The 22,573-nt window shown below is 44.8% G+C and overlaps 1 long non-coding RNA gene across 5 annotated transcripts; it reads right to left on the reverse strand.

Annotated features, from left to right (window-relative positions):
• Positions 1 to 2,508: 2,508 nt before the first annotated feature.
• LOC127324019 (uncharacterized) lies at positions 2,509 to 6,358 on the reverse strand. 5 transcript variants are annotated; one of them, XR_007866069.2, is made up of 5 exons: positions 5,953 to 6,358; positions 4,895 to 4,917; positions 4,725 to 4,815; positions 3,674 to 4,359; positions 2,509 to 3,436 (listed from the first exon to the last, which is right to left on the reverse strand). It is a non-coding gene; the product is annotated as an uncharacterized lncRNA (long non-coding RNA). The 5 variants fall into 5 exon arrangements; XR_007866072.2 differs by having other exon boundaries at positions 4,891 to 4,917; XR_007866071.2 differs by having other exon boundaries at positions 2,509 to 2,670; positions 3,112 to 3,436; positions 4,725 to 4,917; positions 5,953 to 6,350.
• Between the last annotated feature and the right edge of the window lie 16,215 nt (positions 6,359 to 22,573).

The following is a 22,573-nucleotide window of genomic DNA, read 5'->3' on the forward strand; positions in this document are numbered from 1 at the left end:
CATGTCCGTCCAATCTAATCGCACGGTCTTCGCTTTGCCCGATCTAATTAGAAAACCATCATCGGTATCAATCAATCTGGGGCATTAAAATACTTGAAAAAAATCTTTTAATGCTTGCGCTCAGCCTTTCTTTCTCTAACACAGATGGAAAGAAATATCCTTATGTGGAGTAGTTTCCATTTTGCATATATCCCACTAATTACTCAATCAATAAAAAATCAATCACGAATCAAAACTATCCGTATTTTCTACCTACTAGCAAGGTGAGGCGCGGCGGCACGCCGCGCGTTGCTTGATGCTCATGAATGGCGTTGTAGAATTGTTTCGTAGTCATATATTTCTATTTTCTTATAAGGGCTAGTTTATTTAATAAGGATGGCGAGCGTACCGACTCACTTACATAAACCCTAATCAATTTTATGCAATTCCTTCATAAGCTAGAAAATGAGGATACAAACACCTTTTAAAATTAGAGAGAATAGCGAAGACACTTCATGAGACATGCAACCTAATCTACCTGCCGGTGCAAAGCACTGAGCAGGCATTATCTATCTATAAAGTATATTAAAGCCTTGTACAAATAAAACCCGCGACCAAAGGTGCATATCTTTTCCTGTCTTTTTGCACAACATCCAAAGCTGACACTGCTTACCCCATAAAGAACGGATACGAATTTAATAATCTTGATTATTGTTATGCCAGGTTCACAATATCATGTTGTCATGTAGACTCCTAATGCTGGAAATGGTGCTTTTGATTCAAGTTGGAAGGTCAACAAACCATATACTTGACTTGAAACGTTTCACAGCCCAGAAGTAGCACTCGTGTAATATGTATCATGCTTTGAACAATTGCGTAAAAAATAGCTTAGTGACCTATGTGTCATAGAAAAATAAAATGATCGTTGAACCATCAAAGAAACACATGGCGCAAAGCAATCATCCGTGAAATTATGCATGGATAATTCACTTACCCACTCCTTAGGTCAATTGGTGGGTATTTTTTCCCTGCAGTTCAAGTTATTGTAAACATAAAAGAAACTTAATTCTTTGTAAACTGAGGTTTCCGCCAAAATGTTTCAGTATACAAGGTCACACATACATATGGAATACTTTAACCCATGTGTTAACTCCAGAAAATAAAATAAAAACGCGGCTTACACAGCCTCTTGCTGTTCAACCTTCTAATACCGGTCTAAAAATGATTATGTGGCTTTCACAAAGCCATCTTTTATCCATTTGGGCCGAGACCTGAGTTAGGATGCCAGAACACGTTCTCGTATCGCCAGGCAACAAACAAACAGACACTTTTGCGCTGACGATGGAGCTCAGCAAGCTGAAGAAGTTTTTTGCTCTGCATCTTGTCCAGCATATGTTTGCAGCTGATGTCGCTGTTGCTATGTACTATGGCAAAAAATGATCAAGGCCATGCAGTGAAGCTAGTGCTGCTGGCAGTTCTCAGGTTATTTATGGTCCTTCGGTTGCGAAGCACGCATGCTAGTGCACTGTTGTTGTTAGTTAGCTGCCAGTGCTGCTGGGATGTAAAGTTGCTGGTTTGTAATGGTTGTATGTAGGGTCCTGAAGCTATGTATATGTGTGTGAAATGAATGCATGCTCCAGGTCTAACATAAATATTGCTTGTTGTGTTCAAAGTCAGTACATATAATTTAGAAAAGGAAAATGTAGTAAAATCAAAGCTTATGTGAATCGGGAAGTTGTTGTATGACAGCCTGCTGTAAGAGATAAACCTACAGATCTCATATCAAAGAGAATAAGCGGCGAAGTTTTCTTTATGTGATTTGCCATAAAAGAGGACATATAAATCCCGGAATAAAAAATATAGGGGGCTTTTTAAAGAGCAAAAAGTTCCTGCGGGAGCATGCCTGGAAGCATGAGGCTTGCCTACTTGGTGGGGCGACCCCCGCCAGAGCTTGTAAACTACCTTATTCAGTAAAGAAGCTACATATATTTAAGAATAAGGGATACTAAAGCAAGCAAAGAAAACATATCCTTTAACAGGATTATGATGGTTTTGAGTAAGTCCTCAGTTACAAAGATTAGCAACAGCACTAACAACAGGAACGAAAGGAGCATAAGCCGTTGTATGAATGCAACAAACAGCAGTATGACATGAAATGTGATTGTGTGGTGGATCCATTTTTCTCTCTTCTGGATAATGCCAGTGATGGAGTTTGTCGAGTAACTTTAGTAATATTTCACCAGTTACCACAAGTCACTTCAAATCCAAGATTATCGCTATTATAAATGTGTTACAAAATTTAGCCTCCTACATTTCATGTTGAATTGTGCGATGACATTTTTCAGATAGTAATAAAATAATTCGGCTTACAATGAGAAATAGTAATACACTGTTCAAATTGCAAAAGTCATCACAGTTGAATTAGACCCTCTCTTTTCCTGAGACAAATAATTGCTTCATATCTCAAGATCAGGAGATAAATTTCAAATTTTGACTCCATTTAGGAAACATACCTTGGATGTATCGTCTACTAACATAACATATCTGTCAGTTAGAAGACAATAGCGGGAAAAAATAAAATAGGTACTTTCATGGCACACCAACTATCTAGGCAAACAATGGCAGAACATCATGAAGACTCCTAATCCGAACCAAAGCACCAATGCGATATTGGTTATCAGTGATGACCACCTGCATTGAGTAAGACACATGTTAAGAAAAATACTCCTGACAGCTGCACATGCAAAATAACCTGGTTAGGTCTTGCTATAATAAAGAACGTACCAACCTCATACTGATTTTCATTTTTTTACTATGATGTTGTAGCTTCTAACAAAACAAACAAATGTAAGAAAAAATACATTAAGCAGGAAATACTTGACTGAGATCTGACATGAACCTAACTACTAATGAATGGAAATACCATGAACAGTACAGAATATGTTTCTTAATATTTACTTTCAGTGAAAAACAAATAATATATGCTTAGTTAATTAGTTGGTTTGATGAAGACCAGGACACACCGGAAGTTATGGAAGGATTATCCATAGTCAATCATCTAAGCTGAAAAACCTAGTGGATTCTCATATCTCAACTTCTCAATCTTAAAAGAGGAACTGAATGTACTAAAACCTGGAAGCAGCCCGTATGTGCCGTCATGTACAGATTCATCAAGCACTTCTTCATAGTTATACCATGTGAGGCACATAGTACATGCTTGTAGAGGTCGAAACAATTATCCAAAATACCTTTATTCAGGTTGTAGGAGTCTCATCCACGGATTGTATTTCACTAAACCGTCACAATTGCTCTTATATGCATCCATGGTGTAGATGGGCAGCAAATAAGCAAGCACTTGGGTTAATGGGCCTCGCCGAAATATCGTACATATTATCTTCTCAAACAAGAAATATCATGTTTATTTCAGCATATCGGAATTCCAAAAATCTAAAGCACCCTGCAATAAACAAAATATGTTACCACCATCATCCAATCACCTAAAAATTAGCATTGCGCCACTCATACAGTTAAATACATCTTAGTGGAACCAAGATGACAGAGAATTGGTGCAGCCGCGCCTATTCTTGCTAGGGTTAGGGTATATCTTAAGAGAAAACCATTGCCAAGTATTCATTCTATATTCTTTGGCTAGGTAGCATAGAACATAAAGGAGTCTAGGTTCGGGACTCCTAACCTTATCGATAGTGGACATAGTAGTGGACCTTGGCGCAAGCCTTAGTAAGTCTTCTCGCAGGCGTACTCGGTACTCGAAAGTAAATGCTGCTAGCTAATCCATAAGCACGAAAAGAGGGGAGCCCGACTCAAGGTTCACACGGAAAAGGTAGAGTAGAAAGCATCCCTGTTTTCACTTATATTAAGGTAGAAAAACGGTTAAAGATACAAAGAACATGGAGGCGGGAGCAGTAGAAGAGCCTATACAGCAGTAATGAAGGAAAAAAGAATTAGCAGATCAAGGTGGTTTCAACAACAGAACTCCAGGGAACCAGCGCCAACAAACACACAGTTCAGAACTAATCTTGTTACAGATATCAGCCGGCAGAGAATCTAGACATGAAGATTTGCATAAAAGCCTTGATCTGAATTGAAGCCTTGATCTCAACATATCATACAAGTGAGTATATAGCAAGCATAAAATCCACCAACCCTCTTGGCCATGTTCTTCCCATGAATCTAGACATAATAAAAAATGGTCGAGGAAAATCAAAATAAAGCTATGAAATGTACCATGTGAAATGTAAATCACAATATCTTTCATCGAGCATTGACGGTGAGCTACACCTTGAGAACTCAAATTTGCAAGGAATGACATCCACTGTCATTCTGTGGCTTGAAATGGGGAAACCTTGATGTTTATACCTTCTGTCCTTCACATTTTTAAAAGGAATAACTAATGGGATAGCAGCTTTCGCCAAGGAAACATAACAATTTTACGGGGAAAGGAAATTTCAGAAAACATTGTTCGCTTGCACTATCGTCTTATTTGTTTAAATTCTTATTTTTCGAGACATGAACCAGATGTACTCTCAAATTGAGTGATATAAATTGCGTAGTAAGAAATAGCAGAGGATGTTAACTTTACATAAATCAGCAACATTATGTTAGATAGTACAGAAAATTGAGTTGTATAGGGTATGAAAGCTGAAACAAATGTAAGCTATATTTAAGAAAATCGCGCAGACCTCAACAAATTGAGCAAGCGCAGGAGCATTGACGGTGAACTATACCTTGAGAACTCAAATTTGCAAGGAATGACATCCATTGTCATTATGTGGCTTGAAGTAGGGAAACCTTGATGCTTATACATTCTGCGTCAACCTTCATTGATGACGGCGAGCTGAACATCAGGCTACCCAGATCCAAATGCCAAAATGGAAGTAGCCAGATACATACTTACATGTACACCAACATTCTTCAGGTCTGAAATCATCAAAAGGAAAACATAACAAACCAAGGTACTACAAAATGTTGTAAGAATCTTACAAAAGAACAGATGCATAGCTGTTCCATATATTCTCACGTTTCTGCCAGACAACCGGCATTCAAAATTATGGAAGGATGAGGAAAGGACAGTTATCAAAAATAAAAATTGTCCTAGATATGAAATCTGAGATGAAAACACATAATAATGAATAAGACTCCATGTGATATATTACAGAGGAAAGTCAGGACATGTTCATGGCCAAACGAAGTACATAGAGTACCGGATACAAACAGAGCGAATAAAGTCTGGACTTAGACTTCTTAAACAACAAAAGACAAAAAGGCTACCCAGTCTCAGAAGGACCAAGCAAAGCAATTTCTTGAAAGACAACAAGACCACGACCTTTGCTACAACTGGAGATTAGGCAACAACGAAAGTAAGACGACCCCTGCTGAATGTAGTTCTGAATCCTTGCAGCAATGAAGAGAAAATATTAAAAGGTGAAGAGGTCGGATAATTTACCTACTATGCAAGGGAGTCTAGCTAGCAACTATCACTCGAGTCGTAGATAAAATCGAGTAAGGTGCGCATTGCATTTAAAAGTTTGTTGGCGCTCAAGTTTATTCAGTGGTGTTCTAATATCCTAGGTAGTAGATGTTCAATGACTATTTGTAGCTTCTCTTCGGTACTAAAAGAACTGCGACACTCATGGCGGTAAAAAGTTACCCAGATATAGTAATAAGATGCACCTCCTGAGAACTAATTTCCCTAAGAAACCAACCAACTAATAATAAGATACACTTGCTAAACAAACAAAAATGATTAGATGACCGAAAGTGAAACAATATGGCAGTTCTATCTACTGGGAGCTGTAAAATTTCATCATTTATGTGACATCCTCCTATATAGATGAATTTTCTGTACGCATTGTACTCAAAATGCAGCAGTCAAAACACTATTTATGCAGGCTTATCTGATCACCCACATGGGAAAATTTAATTGATGCCAACTTATAGTCAATGGTTTCTTACCTGCAGATTCTGAACTGAATGTACCTCCATCTAGTACATCAAACTCATGAACCGCCTGAAACGATGCAATAATCAGATTACGGAAGGTATTAAGAGGAGAGGAAAAAATGGAAAACAGATCGAGCACTCGAACGGCAAATTAAAGAGATAAGATGCTGTGTAGGAGGTGAGAAAAGCTGGGGAGAAGGATTTTTTGTGATTGGCTCGTTTTCTTCCGCCACTGGTCCTGCAAATGATAGAAACGGGGGTGTCAAAGGAAGAAAGAGAAAAAAAAAAATGCAGAGTGCTACAGCCGGAGGCTTATCTGTCCATCACGGACGCGCACTTCCCGCTTTAGCCGCCGACGTTGCCGCTTGCCGTGGAGTCGGAAACGCGCCGGCGGCCACGCGGCCGCCACTTGCTTAGGTTCGAGGACCTGCCGGCGGATGTTGAGGTCCGGTATTAGCCCGCCTCTGCAAGTCTGTATCTTCGCCGAGCCACCGCCTGCTGAGAGATAAATAGAAGATGAGAGAGAGACGGATGGGAGAAAGCAGAGGGGAGTCAAACGTACGTACACAGCGATTGCGGTGACTGGGGCTCCTGCTCCTGCATCACGCCGCGATGAATCGGTGTCGCTGTTGGGGACGTTGTCGAGGCTGCCGTCTCCGTCCTCGCCGCCTGTGCCGCTGGATGAGAGAGCAAGGAGGAGGAGGTGAGGATATAGAGAGAGAGAAAAAAGAGAGCGGTCAGGCCACCGTACATATGGTTCGGTCCTCGCCGCATCCGGTGCCGCCAGCAAGCCTCACGGGCGCCCGCGCCGGTCAAACCTCCCCGCGTCTTCATCCTCGATGTCTGAAGATCTATATCACCTGGAGAGAAACAAAGCGCTAGCACGGCCATTGAGACGATTGTCTCATGTTGTTCTCCTTGTGCGACGGAGAAGGCGGGCGGCATGAGACGTGGAGCCAACTTCGCCGGAGCACGGGGCATGCCATCTGTTGAGCTCGTCCTCCCCGCCGGGGCATCAGCAAGGCAACGTAGGGGCGAGTGGCCGGTATAGCACGTAGCAGGAATCAGCCACAGCTCCAACAATGGATAAGCGACACGGGCAAACCGAGTCAGGGAACTCACTCGGCCAAGGAGGAGTTGATGCAGGGGAGACCGGCGGAGGTGGAGAAAAATCAGGAGAGAGGATGAGAAGATTCGGAGTGGGGAGACAAATTCGAAGGAAGTGGACACGCGTCCAAACAACCCAGCACCGCTTTGACCGTATAGTAAAGAGGAGTCAGAACGCAAACCAAAACCCATCATCGCCCAACCGTCATAGCTACAGCCACACCAGGAAACACCAAGCCAACGCACCACTCAATCTCCATCCATACTTCAGTGGACCACCAAATTGCTGAGAAGCCCCAGATGGTACACAGAAGAAACACAGCGTGAATTAATTACCAAAGAACAGACGTGTCAAAATGATGTGAGCTGAAAACAAATTTCAAAAATCTGAGAAAAATCAAAGCTGTTAAGGTTTAGTATAGTAATATACATGTGAATCTGCTTTCCTCACCATTCAATCTTCACAGCGTTTGACCGTGTTCTTTCTGGCTATTTTTTCTCTCGCTCGATCTGGAATAATAGGAGTTACAAGCTCATTCTCTTGCTCCATTCGCATCTGCCGTCGTTGGGCCTCCACCGTGGCGTCGTCGCCTCCTCGCACGTTACCATCGCTGGCCACCGTAGGGCCTTCAATGTGGTCTCCGTCACACCTCCTCGCAAGGAGTTGTTGTCGATGCAGATGCTAGGAGGCGGCGTGGGCATGGCATGGTCCGACGGGGCTGACAACAAGACGCCGACGAGTCCCATGTCCGCTCGATTCCTTCCACCCCCGTAACCATGCCCAATCATCGACGACCTGTCGAGCCTCGCCTAGTTAATCCCCGTCTTGCTCAAGCGCCGCCTCCACGCGCTCCATGGTGACCACGTCCGTGACCTCGAGGCCTCCACTCCCACACTTGCAAGCACACCAAGGTGATCGTCGATGAGTTCCAGGTCGTCGTCATGTCAATCTCTTCCCCTGAGTGCATCATATGATGCGATGTAATGGATCGCTTAATATTGTGTGTGTGTTGTTCATAACTTCAGATGCATACGTAGAGTCGCCTGGAGCTCGCAAAGGAGGCCGAGATGGAGTATAAGAAGGTGATCAAGAAGATCTCCAGGCACGTCTAGGAGATGAAGGTACAAATAAATAATTCCCATTTGGTTCCATGTTAATCCAATTTGTTCGTCGTGGGTGCAAGCCTCTATAACTTCTTGCTTGTTGGTTTGTATTCTGAGATTCTAATCTTCCTGTGAACGCCAGGCATCGTACAAAGAAGATTGTGGCAGATGTGTAGTCGTCTACAACTTTCGTGGCTCCGCAGATACAGAGCAGATACTTGTACTTTATTTTTCCCAAAATGTTGCTCAAGATAATAAGGCATGGTGTACGAGCTTGTTGTTGCTGGTTGGTTGACTATCTTCAGTAACTTTGCATAGACGTATGAACATATTGTCGTAACAATTGACAACCACCACCTAGCTCTTCCAAATTTGCATATAAACTTCGCATATCATGTCACTGAACACCTACATTTTATTGTACTTTCTACATAAACATCTACGTGATTTCGCTTATTTTTCTGTTAATCAACCACTGAGAGATTTTGTAGGTAAGATTTCTGTTTGAGCACGGACGTGACCATTCAGACATTATCCGAAAAAAAAATAAGAGCCGATTGGCTACCATGGGCTGGCGTGCTGCATCTTTGCTTCTTTCTGTATGCTTACTTTATTGTTATATCTATATTGTTTTATATGTTCTCACCTTATGATCAACTTATAACATTATATGTATGCTTTCTGTTTTTTTGGCAGTTAGAAAGAGAGATCATGTTATTGGAGAAAACAAGGTGATGCAACTTATGGTACTACTGTTGAAATAAAAATGATAAACAATCTGCTTGACATCATCTAGACCTGACATTTCTCTTGCTTTTTCAGTTATCATGTACCACTCTATTTTCCACTACATATGCAATCATGATAAAGGCTACATCCGCTCTTGTCTTTGAAGTATTGTATTTAGATTTTTTAGTGATCTTAGTCAGGGGTAAAACTAATTATTATCTATTGTTTATCATGAAAAATGACCTTATATATAATAGGTAATACATAGTAGTATGTAATAGCATATGCTACAAATTCTCCAAGGTTTATATCCTTGCATCATCTGCAAAATACATCACCATACGTATGCTAAGAAGAGTAGTAGGCATGTTTTCTGATAGATCAAAGAATCATTGTTAGTACTTCTTATCCCCAGTGTTTTGTAAGTTAAATTACATTTGTTTCCAGCCGTACGTAGGCGAATTCTTTCGAGCAAAAAGGGAAGTTGTGCTTGCATTGAGTTCTAATCGAGTGAGCTCACGATGTATATGGGGCTGCCGCATGGTGAAAATTAGCGACTAAAAATAGAAATGCAGTCACAAAAAAGAGCAAAGGATTTGACGATATTACAGAAGGCTCAAATGGTGGTTCTCAACAACATGTAAGGAGCGATGGTTTAGTTGTTCAACTTAAAATGAAACGAATGAGTTTTTGATATAATAGCTGAATCATCAAATGATTAATTAGAGAGAAGCCATGAAGTCTTCTGATGAGAGAAGACATGATGTGTTGTTCTTTCTACGTAGAGCATGTGTATTTGTGTTTGCCTGATAGAAGGTTTTCATGTAATTGATTAACATTGCATTTGTATTCTTATTTATTAATATGGTGGTTTCCTTTTCATTTCTAAAATGACTAGTTATTGATTGGCTTGTCGTATTAACATAGCCCATTGATGCGTGCAGTTAACACACGTTCGTTGGGAACCCCAAGAGGAAGGTGTGATGCGTACAGTAGCAAGTTTTCCCTCAAAAAGAAACCAAGGTTTATCGAACCAGTAGGAGCCAAGAAGCACGTTGAAGGTTGTTGGTGGCGGAGTGTAGTGCGGCGCAACACCAGGGATTCCGGCGCCAACGTGGAATCTGCACAACACAATCACAGTACTTTGCCCCAACGTAACAGTGAGGTTGTCAATCTCACCGGCTTGCTGTAACAAAGGATTAGATGTATAGTGTGGAAGATGATGTTTGTTTGCGAAAAACAGTAAAGAACAATTGCAGTAGATTGTATTTCAGATGTCAAGAATAGGACCGGGGTCCACAGTTCACTAGTGGTGTCTCTCCCATAAGATAAACAGATGTTGGGTGAACAAATTGCAGTTGGGCAATTGACAAATAAAGAAGGCATAACAATGCACATACATATATCATGATGAGTACTATGAGATTTAATCAGAGCATTACGACAAAGTACATAGACCGCTATCCAGCATGCATCTATGCCTAAAAAGTCCACTTTCAGGTTATCATCCGAACCCCTTCCGGTATTAAGTTGCAAGCAACAGACAATTGCAATAAGTATGGTGCGTAATGTAATCAACACAAATATTCTTAGACAAATCATCGATGTTTTATCCCTAGTGGCAACAGCACATCCACAACCTTAGAATTTTCTGTCACTGTCCCAGATTTAATGGAGGCATGAACCCACTATCGAGCATAAATACTCCCTCTTGGAGTCACAAGTATCAACTTGGCCAGAGCCTCTACTATCAACGGAGAGCATGCAAGAACATAAATAACATATATGATATATTGATAATCAACTTGACATAGTATTCAATATTCATCGGATCCCAACAAACACAACATGTAGCATTACAAATAGATGATCTTGATCATGATAGGCAGCTCACAAGATCAAACATGATAGCACAATGAGGAGAAGACAACCATCTAGCTACTGCTATGGACCCATAGTCCAGGGGTGGACTACTCACACATCAATCCGGAGGCGATCATGGCGATGAAGAGACCTCCGGGAGATGATTCCCCTCTCCGGCAGGGTGCCGGAGACGATCTCCTGAATCCCCCGAGATGGGATTGGCGGCGGCTGCGTCTCTGGATGGTTTTCCGTATCGTGGCTCTCCGTACTGGTGGTTTCGCGACGAAGACTATATGTAGGCGAAAGGGTAGGTCAGGGGGCGTCACGAGGGCCCCACACAATAGGCCGGCGCGGCCAGGGCTTGGGCCGCGCCGCCCTATTGTGTGTCCACCTCGTGGCCCCACTTCGTTTCCTCTTCGGACTTCTGGAAGCTTCGTGGAAAAATAGGACCCTGGGCGTTGATTTCGTCCAATTCCGAGAATATTTCCTTACTAGGATTTCTGAAACCAAAAACAGCAGAAAACAGCAACTGGCTCTTCGGCATCTCGTCAATAGGTTAGTGCCGGAAAATGCATAATAATGACATATAATGTGTATAAAACATGTGAGTATCATCATAAAAGTAGCATGGAACATAAGAAATTATAGATACGTTTGGGACGTATCACCCATTGATGTTGATCTTTGATACGTGTAATCCGGTTACTATTTTTAAAATCTTAAGTTGTTGCCTTATTACATTGAGTGTAACTCGTGGTTCTCTAATATATATTGCGATTTGGAAAGACAAATCCCTGACAACTATTTGATTGTAAGATAATTTCTTGTTTGTGCTCAAGTCACAACATCACACTGAGATGTTCGAGCTTGTGTTCCGGCGCTTATGTGGACTGCCCTTGATATGTTATTTCGTAAGGTGTCTACCTTTCCATCTTATATAAATTTGATCACAACAGTTTATGTATGCCAGTTATATATTCTCATCTCAAGCATATGTGTCAGAACTACAAAATTAGGTTTGAAAATATGCGCCAGTTATCTCCCATGAGTAACTAGAGGCACGTATACATGGAAAATGGGAAGGAGATAAAAATAAGAATCCAAAAACACATAGTGTTTGTTTAAAACCTACTACTCCCTCTGGCCCTAAATATTTCTCACATGTTCAATGAATCTAGATATATTTTAGCCTATATATACCGTAAATCTGTGACAGGTGTTCAGAGCTATATGGCCCTAAATCCGTGACCATTTTTCTATTTATCTATATTTCCTCAATCGACCTTTCATTATGTTGTACTTAGAAGGCGTAGATAACAAGAGAGTGGGAGAGAGCAATGTGAAATAAAAACATATGAAATTGGATGGTGGTGTCATTAAATTATTGACTAAAAAGGTGTCTTTGCATTCATTATGTTCACATACAAAGATACTAGCATCATCTTGAAGGAGGAGCTGGGCAATTCTCGATTGTTAGCCGTTGCACTAACCTAGGACGACTCGGCATGCTTGGCATGGATCATGTTGGCCTTGGGTTGGCTTGGAGCTCCCCTGCAATGACTCAGACATGGCCCTCTTCAGGTTTCCACCAAGTTCTTTCTCAGCAATGGAGAAACAACTTCCTTCTGGCATGACATCTGGGAAGCCCCCTTTGGCTTTGGGGCCATGATATTTTCAAGATTGCAACTAGGAAGAACTGCTGCATCGCAAAGGAGATCGAAGATGATAACTGGATTTGTTTGATTGCACGTCTCAACAATTCGGTCCAGTTGTCGCACTACATTGAGGTCTAGGACATCATTCATACAACGCAGCTTGCTCCTGAGATCCCCGACTTCTCTTGGTTTTTGACCAACGATGGAATCTACACCGCAAGTCGGGGTACCCGGCGTAATTCCTAGCTTGCCACCCTTGTTTCCTTTCTCAGAAAATATGAAATGCATCTACCAAGCCGAAATGCAAGATGTTCGCTTGGTTGGACCTCCACGGTAAGCTGTTGACACCTAATATGTGGCTATAAGAGGTTGGCCCCCATTACCCTATTTTCCAAATGTGCCTAAACGGCCAGGAAACGACGATGCACTTATGTAAAGACTGCCCCTTCACCACGGTAGTTTGGAGTCTCATCAAGTGCACAGGCATAGCTTACCAAGCATCAGAGAGTGATGGGACAAACTCATTGAGGGGAATCCGAGGAAGGAGCAGGGGCAACCAGCGGCCGCCTTCTCTATGTTCTCCGGAACGCTTGGGAAGAAAGGAATTGTTGGTTTCTCATTAGTCGTATGCTCACGTTCATCGAGGTGGCAACAATTGTCAAAGAGGACATTTGGCAGCGGAACGAGCTTTCACAGTCTATGCGCCGCCTATCCCAGCTAATTCAGATTTTTGCTTTTATGATCTTACTTTGCGATGATTTTGGAATGTTCCATTCAGAACCATGCCTTCTATGCATAGTGTGTGGTTTTCCCTTTTCTACAAGAAAAGACATGTTGCTCCAAAAATATATTTTGCATATAGGTAGATGGAGAAAATTTTGACAGCCGTAGCAACGCACGAGCATTCAACTAGTACTACAACAAGTCCAGTGAGACTATTGAAGTAAAAATCATGATACAACAATAAATACTAAGCATATCATAAAAATAACATCCAACATGACATGCCTAAGTCTATGCCACAGTCTAGACAAGCTTCCTTTTGTATCACTATTAGCATAAAAAAAATTACTCGTCTCCAACACCAATCAATTTATTTGAAACAACTCTCATAGATAAAAATAAATATGGACCAGAGAACTAATCGTTCATGAATAAAGCAAACTAAAAAGCTCTGAACAAAAATAAAAGTGGAGAAACCAGAGCTAAACGAAGTACTAGAAAACTAGAACACTCACAGAACAGTAAAAGTGAAAAATAGAGTGTTCTATGCAATGAAAATAGAGTGTGTCTCTCTCCCACACAAGAATGCTAGGATCCAACCATATGCTACAGCAAATAAAACAAAACTAAACTAAACTAAAAACAAAAATAAAGACGCTCCAAGAACAACACATAGCATATGAAGCAATAAAATATAGTGTATAGAAAGATGATCTGATACTTTGTTGGTGAAGAAGGGGATGCCTTGGCTTTGACGCTTGTACCTCTTGGATATTTCTTGGGGTGGTGATGTCTACGGGTGCTTCTATTCTTGTAGACAGTGTTGGGCCTCCAAGAGCAGAGGTTTGTAGAACAGCAACAAGTTTTCCTTAAGTGGATCACCCAAGGTTTATCGAACTCAGGGAGGAAGAGGTCAAAGATATCCCTCTCATGCAACCCTGCAACCACCAAACAAGAAGTCTCTTGTGTCCCCAACACACCTAATAGGTGCACTAGTTCGGCGAAGAGATAGTGAAATACAGGTGGTATGAATAAGTATGAGCAGTAGCAATGGCGCCAGAAAAGTGCTTGCTGGCATGCAGTTGATGGTAGTAATATTGCAGGCAGTATAAATGCAGTAAAACAGTAAACAAGCAGCGATAGCAGTATTTAGGAACAAGGCCTAGGGATCATACTTTCACTAGTGGACACTCTCAACATTGATCACATAACAGAATAAATAGATAGATGCTAGATTCTACACCCTCTTGTTGGATGATGAACACCACTAACTGTGTAGGATTACACGAACCCTCAATGCCGGAGTTAACAAGCTCCACAATATTCAATGTTCATATTTAAATAACCTTAGAGTGCATGACATATCAACATAACCAAACCAAGTACTAACATAGCATGCACACTGTCACCTTCACACTACGAAAGGAGGAATAGATCACATCAATACTATCATAGCAATAGTTAACTTCATAATCTACAAGAGATCACAATCATAGCCTACGCCAAGTACTACACGATGCACACACTGTCACCATTACACCGTGCAGGAGGAATAAACTACTTTAATAACATCACTAGAGTAGCACACAGATAAATTGTGATACAAAACACATTGCAATCATAAAGAGATATAAATAAGCACTTCACTATGCTACTCTGAATTACTCTCTGGCAAGATAACTAACACTAATTCATCATGTAGGCAAACCTTAAAGATGCATTCCCAAGTACTAATGAACACCCCACGCTGTCACTTTGAGCATTCACAGGAGGTACTAACACACCACAATTTCATAGAGACATCCAACTCAAATCATAACTCAGTGAATAAGTATTCTATGAAATATAGCCTAAGAGACCCACACGGTGCACACACTGTCACCTTTACACACGTGGGACAAGGAGTCTCCGGAGATCACATAAGTAAAACCCACTTGACTAGCATAATGACATCTAGATTACAAGCATCATCATATGAATCTCAATCATGTAAGGCAGCTCATGAGATTATTGTATTGAAGTACATAGGAGAGAGATGAACCACATAGCTACCGGTACAGCCCTTAGCCTCGAGGATGAACTACTCCCTCCTCATGGGAGACAGCAGCGTTGATGAAGATGGCGGTGGTGTTGATGGAGAAGCCTTCCGGGGGCACTTCCCCGTCCCGGCGGTGTGCCGGAACAGAGACTCCTGTCCCCCAGATCTTGGCTTTGCGATGGCGGCGGCTCTGGAAGGTTTCTCGTACCGTGGCTTTTCCATCTCGAGGTTTTAGGTCAGGGACCTTTATATAGGCGAAGAGGCGGAGTCGGAAGGTCAACGAGGCGGTGACACAACAGGGGGGCGCGGCCCAGGCCCTGGCCGCGCCGCCCTATCATCTGGGCCCACCAGGGCTCCCCTCTGGTGGCTCTCGGGTGTTCTGGAAGCTTCGTGGAAAAATAGGATGCTGGGCATTGATTTCGTCCGATTCCGAGAATATTTCCTTACTAGAATTTCTGGAACCAAAAACAGCAGAAAACAGCAACTGGCCCTTCGGCATCTCGTCAATAGGTTAGTTCCGGAAAACGCATAATAATGACATAAAGTGTGAACAAAACATGTAGGTATTGTCATAAAACAAGCATGGAACATAAGAAATTATAGATACGTTTGAGACGTATCAAGCATCCCCAAGCTTAGTTCCTGCTCATCCCGAGCAGGTAAATGATAACAAAGATAATTTCTGGAGTGACATGCCATCATAACCTTGATCATACTATTGTAAGCATATGTAATGAATGCAGCGATCAAAACAATGGTAATGACATGAGTAAACAAATGAATCATAAAGCAAAGACTTTTCATGAATAGTACTTCAAGACAAGCATCAATAAGTCTTGCATAAGAGTTAACTCATAAAGCAATAAATTAAAGTAAAGGTATTGAAGCAACACAAAGGAAGATTAAGTTTCAGCGGTTGCTTTCAACTTATAACATGTATATCTCATGGATAATTGTCAACATAGAGTAATATAACAAGTGCAATATGCAAGTATGTAGGAATCCATGCACAGTTCACACAAGTGTTTGCTTCTTGAGGTGGAGAGAGATAGGTGAACTGACTGTTATCACCAGAAGTTGACCGAGTCAGAGGTGGGCCACGATTGAGAAAGACTTGAAGGTATACATGGAAGGAAAAACAAGAATTGGCCTTATGCACGAAGTTGGGCTGAATTGCCCATTGTATCTGTAATTTAGTAGATCGTATCTTTAGATTAAAAGTTAGAGTTTTACTCGTGCACGGTTAGGTGCACGTCCGAGTTAGAAAGTCCGCTGGACTATAAATATGTATCTAGGGTTTATGGAATAAACAACAACACAACGTTCACCCCAAAACAAACCAATCTCGGCGCATCGCCAACTCCTTCAACTCGAGGGTTTCAATCAGGTAAGCGACATGCTGCCTAGATCGCATCTTGCGATCTAGGCAGCACAAGCCCCACGTTGTTCATGCGTTGCGCGTACTGAAGCGTCTTTGATGGCGCGCAACGTAGTTATCATAGATGTGTTAGGGTTAGCATAGCTCTTCGTATAAACATGATTACGTAGTGCAACCCTCGCATGTCTAGCCGCCCTCACGCCTATCTCAGGCGTGGGGGCGGCACCCTGCTTGTTCATCATCTAGTAGATCTGATCCGTTACGATTGCTCCTTGTTATGCAAGGATTAGTTTAATATCTGCATTAGTTAGGCCTTACAAAGGGGGGGAGGATCCAGTGGCACGTAGGGTGGCGTTCGCAAGTCCTAAACAGGATGTTCCGATGATCGACGTCATGTTGGTTGTGTGGCCTTGTTTAGGATCGGCTTACGAGCACCGTGCGTGGCCGCGAGGCCCAACCTGGAGTAGGATGATCCGATTATGCGGTGAAAACCCTAAATCGTCGTAGATCTCATTAGCTATATCTTGATCAAGCAGGATCACCAAGTATTCGTGCACCCCGCACGGATCATGGGTGAATCGGCTCTTTGAGCCGATTCACAGGATAACCTGAGAGCCGATCGAGGCTCTTATTTAATGTTTACGTGTATGCCATGCAGGAACTAAGCGAGGCATCCCCATCACCTTCCTGACCAGGTATAGGTCAGGTGGCACGCCCTTGCACTTCGCATCGCCGCGTGTGACCAGAAGAGCATTGCGGGCCGTCGCTCGGAGGGGTCTCAGCCAGCCGCAGCTCTAGGCTCTTCCCGGCTCTACCGTGTTGGCTCGCCGCTGCCCGCCGGTGGGTTTTGGCGATCAACACATTCTGGCACGCCCGGTGGGACAATCATCTACATCAACCACATCGCCATCTACATCTGAGATGGCGACGGACGGCACGCCAGTCACCTACGAGGAGCTGCCTGCTGAGCTCAAGAAGAAACATGACGAGATCAAGGCCACCCTCGAAGCCGACCTCATCGGCTCTTTTCAGAGAACCCGTACCCATGGCATCAGATGGAAGGGATTCTCACCGCAAGGTGCACTCGATGGGATAGATCTCTCTGCCCCGTCGGAGGAACGCACCAGGGGCCTACGGCAGGAGATCAACTACTTGGTGGCTCACTCGCTACACCGCCACTCTGAAAACTTGGTCAACGTGTTGGAGCGTCTCGCTCTGCGCGTGATCCAGGAGATCATGAGCCACCAATACTCGCCGTCAGGACCAGCTCTCGGGACGCATCAAGGAGAGTTGCCACTCCAGTCCCGTCCACCGCTGCCATATGCGTTGGCAGCACCAGCCGAAGTGCCGGCTACACCGGCATTCGTCGTCTACAAGATCGGTGGTGACCCTAGTGACTACCAGTTCTTGGCTGAGGCGCCTAAGGAGATCCCCCAAGGATACGCGTGCACTTATGTGCCAGATTGTGGCAACTGGCCACTCTCAAACCAGGCCACAACGTCAGGGACTTCGGCGCAAACAGGAGGAACGTCAGCAACAGAGCTTGAGAAGCAAACGTGGCTAACTAAGTACGCCACCCCGACGAAACTCCCGAGCCCAGCTCCTGCAGTTGGCTCAGAGCTGGAAAAGCAAACATGGCTGGCTAAGTACGCCACCCCGGCGAATCTTCAGAGTGCAACTCCTGCAGCCAGCACAGCGGATCAGATCAGTGCCATACTGAGAGACCAGTTCGGCATGGTGCCGAAAAGGAGGGCAATCGGCTATTCCAAGCCGTACCCCGACGAGTACGAGATGATCCCGCTGCCACCTAAATATCGGCTCCCTGACTTCTCCAAATTCAGTGGATCAGATGGCTCCAGCTCCATCGAGCACGTCGGCCGATATTTGGCTCAACTAGGACCGGCTTCAGTGTCGGATCAGCTACGCGTGAGGCTCTTTTCACAGTCCCTCACAGGATCGGCTTTTGGATGGTATACCTCTTTACCAGCAAACTCCATCCAGTCTTGGAAGCAATTGGAAGAACAGTTCCATACGCAATACCATTCAGAAGCTTCCGAGTCTAGCATTGCCGATCTAGCACAACTACGTCAGAAGCGCGGAGAAACGGTGACAGAATACATCCAGCGCTTCAGGAATCTTAGGAACCGATGTTATTCGGTTCGTATAACTGAAAAGGAAGCAGTCGAGTTGGCAGTAGCTGGCCTTGCAACACAGCTCAAGGACATGGCCTCCCAAGCAGATTATCCCTCGCTGGCGCACATGGTTCAGAAACTATCAGCATATGAACAGCGCCACCCAGACCTGTACCAAGACAAGTTCAAGCGTGCAGTAGTCATGGTCGATACAGAGGAAGGTGAAATACCTGCGGGAGACCAAGAAGTAGCAGTGGCTGAGTGGACTCGGGGAGGAACCCCCGTGTCCTGCAAATGGGTAAAGCCACCAGGGCCGCCCAGGGGATTTGATTTTGACGTGACCAAGACTGAACAAATCTTCGACCTCCTGCTCAAGGAGAAACAGTTGACGATTCCTGAAGGTCTCAAGTTCCCTACGGCGCAAGAGCTAAACGGAAAGCCGTACTGCAAATTCCACAACTCGCTTTCCCATGCCACCAACGACTGCAGGGTGTGGCGTCAGCACATCCAAGCGGCGATAGAGAAGGGGCGTTTAATTTTCAACCCGTACGCCATGAAGGTAGACACCCAGCCCTTCCCCGCCGTTAACATGGTAGAAGTCATCTACCCCGAAGGCTGCCAGCCAGGTCCCACGTTCAGCATCAACATGGTAGGACCTGGGAACCACCCTGGCAAAGATGGAGATGAGGGCAGCTGCTCTCATAGCAAGGATACAGAGGAGGCCGCTCCACGCGATCGGCTCCATCATGATGGCAAGCGCTACGTCACAGAGGGAGAAGTGAAGAACATAAGATATCAACGACCTCTCTCTGATCACCTCCTCAACAAATATGTGAGTCAATATGACCAACGCCGACGGTCCAACTATGATGATGAAGGAGATCGTCTGGCTAGAGGAGCCAGAAGACATCGTCGGCAGGATCGCGATGAGGAGGAGCACGAGCGCTGCGCCACGGACACGTCAAGGGAGCGAGATGACAACGCCAGACACTGGGACTGCCCTTTCTTCAGACACTGCTGGGATTCAGGAATGAGCCGATTGCCCACAATCGGCAATTGCCCAGAATGCAACAAGGAGAAGAAGGAGGCAGCCAACGTGTCTGTGTTTGAGCGCTTAGGACCTCTCCCACCACCAAGCAAACGTGCTGAGTCACTTCGTTGGGCAGATCTTGAGGATTCCGAGGACGAAGGACTAGAAGAAGAAGAAGACAGGTGCCACCGTCCAAGGTGGTGCCCTGACGGACTCAGCCGTTCACAAAAGCGCAGGGTTCAGCGGTTGCGCGGCCTGGAGGAAGCCGAAAGGTTATACTTGCATACGCTAAGGAAGGCACGGCCTGATCTGGCTGCAAAGGTGCAGCGAGCCCTGGATGAAGAGGATCGTCCACGAAGAATGGAGTGGCGTCCCAAGCAAAAGAAAGCCGATGATGAAACATCGGCTGGCACAAACATGGTGTTCATCCTCCCTTCAGAGTTCAGTGCCCCAGGGTTAGATGAGATATCTGTGGCACAACTTGACTGCGGCCCACGACCGGTTATCTTTGAGAAGCCACGAGATAAGAGCTACAGGCATCTGAAGGCCCTATACTTACGAGGATATATCGATGGGAGGCCTGTGAATAAGATGCTGGTGGACACCGGAGCAGCAGTTAACATCATGCCGTACTCTATGCTACGTCGGCTGGGACGCTCTAGCTCGGATCTAATCAAGACCAACGTAACATTGAGCGATTTCAACGGCCAAGCGTCTGAGGCACAAGGAGTTCTGAACGTGGATCTGACCGTAGGAAGGAAAACCATCCCTACAACGTTCTTCATCGTCGATAGCACGAGCAGTTATGCTGTGCTGCTGGGAAGAGATTGGATCCACGCCAACTGCTGTATTCCCTCCACGATGCACCAATGCATAATACAGTGGGATGGGGATGAGGTAGAAGTCGTCCAAGCTGACGACTCAGCCGAAGTTTCAACGGCTGGCATGAACGCATGGGAAGCAGCGGGCCAAGAACCCCTCTCAGGCATCAACTTGGACGATTGCGAGCGTATTGATGTGACAAAGGGAAGGGTTAAGCTGGTTTTATCCACTGGCCTGACCATGTAGTCGAAGCAAAGCGACGTGCAACTTGGCGAGGCTGATCCTTGGGATCGGCCCCAAAGGTCTATGAAGGGACATTACGGAACCTTCAGTCAGCGCTCCAATCATTATGGAGGCCGATCCCAGCAATCGGCCAAAATTATCCTCACCACATGTTCTGCTTGTGTTCACCTTTGACCCCATCAAGAGCCGACGTGCGAATTACAGAGCCGATATCTGCCATTCTTTAACAGATTCGGCTCGGGGGGCACCTAAATACGGGAACAGATGCAGGGGTACATGAACAAGATGCAGGGGTACATGTGTGCAATGAATACTGGGGGCTGATAGGAGAAGAACAAGATGCAGGGGTACATGTGTGCAATGAATACTGGGGGCTGATAGGAGAAAATCGGCCAGTAAAAAAAAAAAATTTTTTTACAGCCGATGCAAGGGCATCGACTTTAGAATTGAGAGGCAGCCGATGCGCAGCCATCGACTTTAGATTATCGGCTGTTGGAGGAAGAAAGAGGATCGGCTGTGGCGCATTCTCTCTGACATTCTCGCCCCGAGTAAGACTCGGGGGGCAACAGGCCTAGTGGATACTCTGTTTAAAGAGCCGATGGGGATGCCATCGGCTGATTTTTCATTGCAGCCTCCTTAACAGATGATGAGTATTAAAAAGGACCATTGGTTTTGGTTGGAAGAATTCCAAGGTTTTCCTGAAGATTCTGCATTATCCGCCAGAATTAGAAAAAATCATCAGTTGAAGAAGGAAGGGACGAATTTCGAAGGACCGATGCGTTGTTATCGGTTTATTACGCATTGGCAAAGGGGGCGAATTGGCAAGGTCAGTAGAAGAGGGAATCGGCTAAATTGAACTAAGAAGAAATCGGCAAAATCAATTTGGGGAAAAGTTCTTCATTACTAGGCGAGATTTCTTACATGTAGAGCTGATTGCTCTCAAAAGGAAAGGCTAGGGGATACATTGCCCCATCTACTACTACTGGCCCTATTCTAGAGATCCTATCTAAGGGCCATCACTGCCCTCGTCGTCGCCGTCGTCGCCGCTGTCGGCGCTGCTCCCGGCGGGCTCGTCGTCGCTCCAATGGCCGCCGACCGGGCCCTCGTTGTCTTCATCCTCTTCGTCAGCGTCGTCCTCGTCGCTGTCGAAGTCGCTAAGATTGCCCGGCCAAGGGCAGAACCGCTTGGCCGGCGGCTCGTCGGAGGAGCTCTCGTCGTCGTCCTCCTCCTCCTCTTCCTGCTCCTCCTCCTCCCCGGAAGAGGTGAAGTCGCAGGAGAAGCTGTCGTCGTCGCTCTCCTCCTCCGTTGCCCCAACGGCGAGGAAGCGGAGGTCGTTCTCCCCGTCCGTCGAGGACTGGTCGTCCTCGGACCAGATGGAGAAGTTGTGGTCTGGCTCCTCCCCGGCCGCAATGGCGCGGCGGATGTTCGCTGCATGGACCTCTGCCGGATTGTACTCCGGCGTCGGCTCACGGGATGCGGAGGACTGGCTGGAAGGACCCGATGGAGCAGAGGAGGAAGAAGACATGGTGGCAGGAGGGCTTTTGGAGTGCTAGTGCGATGGAGATACAGAGGAGAACTGTTCGTAGCGGTTAAATAAAAGGAGATATAGTGGAAATTCAATGCCACAGCAGTTTCCGAGGAAGTGGTGCCTAAAAAGAAAAACTGCCAGATCACGCGGAGAAGTTGAGGAGGCAGGGCATCATGATGAAGGATACTGCGACGGTTCTGCCACGACATGACCCGACGAAGGAAAACAGAGTGATTTTGGAATTACCAATTCCAAAACCAGGGGGGCATGTGTTATCACCA

Source organism: Lolium perenne, chromosome 4, assembly GCF_019359855.2.
Source record: "Lolium perenne isolate Kyuss_39 chromosome 4, Kyuss_2.0, whole genome shotgun sequence".
Lineage (NCBI taxonomy): Eukaryota > Viridiplantae > Streptophyta > Magnoliopsida > Poales > Poaceae > Lolium > Lolium perenne.